Here is a 3,203-nt window from a genome sequence, read left to right as displayed (position 1 = left end):
CTCACTGAGAGGGGAGCTGGTTGGGAGCTTTTTCCTCCCAGGTGACCATTTAGCAGGTGTGGGCAGGGCTGGAAGTCTGCTGTGGTCATACCTGGCCTCAGGTGATGCTGAGGTATTTTTATTTTTTATTTTTTTTAATTTATTTCTTCTGAGAGAGAGAGAGACAGAGAGACAAAACCCCCAGCAGAGTCTTCTCCCCATCCTCCGTCCCAGCCTCAGCCAGCCTGGATCCTGGGTAAGTGGGTGCTCAGTGTACTCAGGGAGGTCTCCAGACCTGAACCAGGAACCTTCCCATGTGGGTCAGCCCCACAGACGTTGGGCTTCCCTGCCGGGCCACCGTCCCGTCTTGGTGATGAATTTTTCAAACAAGACTTCAAAGCACATGTGTCCAGAGCACGGACCTGGGACATTCTCTCTGTCTCTCTGTCTCTCTGTCTCTCTGGTGAGCGTACATGCCCTATAGCAAAAATCTCTCTCTCTAAAAAAAAATTGGGCCAAATATAAGAATAAGCAGGTCAAATATAGCCTGAGGGGTGTGAGTTTGAGACCTCTCTTCCGCTGTAGCTTCTCCATTTTGCAGAAGAGCAGCTGGCCTGGGGTTATAGGCACAGTGGCTGCAGAGCTAGGCCTACTCCTGGTTGGGGCTGGCAGGCACCTTGGGGAGGGCAGAGCTTGGACTCAGCTCTGAAGAGGGAGCAGATTCTGACAAAATGAAGACAGAGCTGGGGACCAGCAGGTGGCGTGGTGGTTAAGGAGCTGGACACTCCCACATGGCAACCACCGTTCAAGTCCTGGACCTGGTGGCTTATTATTTCATTTTCTCTCTCTCTCTCTCTGTGTGTCTCTCTCTGGTCAAATTAAAAAAAAAATGAATGAATGAATAGATAAAATTAAATAAAATAATTCTTTAAAGAAAAAAGACAGGGCATTGCAGAGGTGGAGGTGTGTGAGTGTGCACACGCACGTGTGAGTGTGGTGGAGGTGGAGGGAGATACAAAGGGAGGGAACTGGGAAGAAGAGTCCAAGGGATGGGATGACAGAGACAGTGGGGAGTAAACAGAGAGGAAAGGGCAGGTCAGAACGAAAGCAGGGCTGGAAAATTCACGAAAACATTTTAATAGTATTAATAATTCCACTTCCGAAATTGGCAACAGCAGCTCGTGTATTTTACCACCGACTTGGGGTTCTTGGCAGCCCCCTGCACACCAGGGAATGTTTGCCCAACCAGAGACGCTCGCTCACAGACTGTTTGCAAACAACACAATGTTTCTGTAAGTGCTAAATTAGAAATTTACTGCTAAATTGTGAAGTTGGAGTGGTTAATTAAAGAGTTCTTCCTTTTGACTTAGCAGGTTTCCTTAAGTATTTTAGAGGCAATACCCTCCCGCCCCCCAATCTCTATGGAATATTCAAATATTTCACCTCGCAGCCACCCAAATTAGAGGAGATGTGTAAAAATAGCTGATGTGTAATGACAGAAAGGGGCAAGCCAGGTTTCCAAAGAGTTCAGGGAGAGTTCACTTCCAGAGGGGATGATCAGGGCAGGCTCCCTGGAAGAGGTGATTTGGAATCTGCTTGTTGACGGATGGATGAAATCTAGGCCAGGCAGATGGGCTAGAGCAAGTGAAGGCAGACCAGGTGGAGGTCCCAGTGCCTGTGCAGGTGTGCAGCGGGATACTGGGGAGAGGATTTGTAGCAGAGGACTTAGTTGCTCCAAGCAGAGGCCACTGTGAAAACCAGAATGAAGATAAGGCCTGTCTGGGGCCCAGCCAGGCTACAGAGTGGGGTGTGGGAAAAAGAACGCCCCAGAGTTTTTTTTTTTTTTTTTTTTTAGAGAGATTTTTGCTCTAGGGTGTGTGTGTGCTCACCAGAGGGACACAGACAGAAAATGAGAAATCACCCTCCAGGAGGGATGGCCACACTGTAATCCCTTCTCCTCCATTCTCCTCTTGGGATTTTGGACATGTTTCAAGCCACCGAGTCCAGGACTTGAACCAAGGTCAACTATGTGGGAGTCTAGTGACATAACTATTATGCTATCTGCTGGTCCCAGCTCCAGAGGTTTTCAAGCAGTGTAGGGGCAAAGTCCCCAGCAACGCAGGCGGCTGGGGGTGGGTGGGTGGCAGTTGACTGCTGTAAGCCTCGGACCCGAGCCTCATGGAGGCAGGCAAGGCCGACCTCCTGTATTCAGATCGTCCCCGGGGACAGGAGGGCAGCAAAGGACGGGAGGCCTCATCTGTCTGTCTTTCCTTGGCCCAGGGCCCTTCACCTCAGTGATTTCTTATAAGAAAGAGTCGCCGTGCCCAGTGATCACAGGATGCCTGGCCCTGCACCGAGGCAGCTTGTTTCCTGTCATTTTACAGAGGACACTGAGGACCAGAGAGTTTAAGCCACATGCTCAAGGTCACACAGCCAGGACGTGACAGAGTGGAACCTGAACCCCAAGTCCATTGCTCTGTAATGCCACACGCGTGCCTGGCTCCCTGTGAAGAGTACCACGAGCATCCCCACTCACTGGAGGGTAAACTGAGGCCCTGCGAGGTGGCCATATAGGTGGAATATCCTGGTGCAAGTGACTCTGGAGCTTGCCCGCCTTCCTCCACACGACGCAGCCGCGTGACCGCTGGGCATCCTTTTCCTCAGATGACAGAGGGGGTGATGGCAAGGCCCACCTGTCAGGCTCTGTGAGGATCACAGGTGTACACATCAGTCACGCAGACGACGTGCACCTCAGTGAGTGCATCGCCTTGGAGCTTGCCCTGCACATAGTAGGCGCTCAGGAAATGCGAGAAGCTGGGTTTGGCATTGGACCCACCACGAGGAACAGCCGGGGCCCCAGAGCTGCGTGCTTCCCAGACTGTTTTCTGCTCGTTTCTCCCTTTCTCCAAGAACTTGGAGATCTGGTCTACGTTAGGGCCATTGGAGGTGCCTCGGAGGCCCCCCGCCCGTCAGTCAGGGCGATGCTGGGAGCACCGGATGATGGTCGAGACCAGAATCCTAGATTCAACCCTGGACCTGCTGTGGGATTCCCGGCAGGCATCTTGCACTCGATAAGCCTCAGTTTCTCCTTTCATCTGCAGAGATTGGGCCAGGCTGACCCGAGAGCGGCGGGCCTGGGAGGGCGGGGCGGCTCTTGGGCCTCCTTGGCTGCCTGCCGCGCTCCCAGCTCCCGGCTGCAAGCCCCGACCCCAGCTGGAGCGCAC

Source organism: Tupaia chinensis, unplaced genomic scaffold (assembly GCF_000334495.1).
Source record: "Tupaia chinensis unplaced genomic scaffold, TupChi_1.0 Scaffold000049_1, whole genome shotgun sequence".
NCBI lineage: Eukaryota > Metazoa > Chordata > Mammalia > Scandentia > Tupaiidae > Tupaia > Tupaia belangeri.
The sequence above is the reverse complement of the archived record's forward strand: the minus strand, read 5'-3'. Positions refer to the sequence as shown.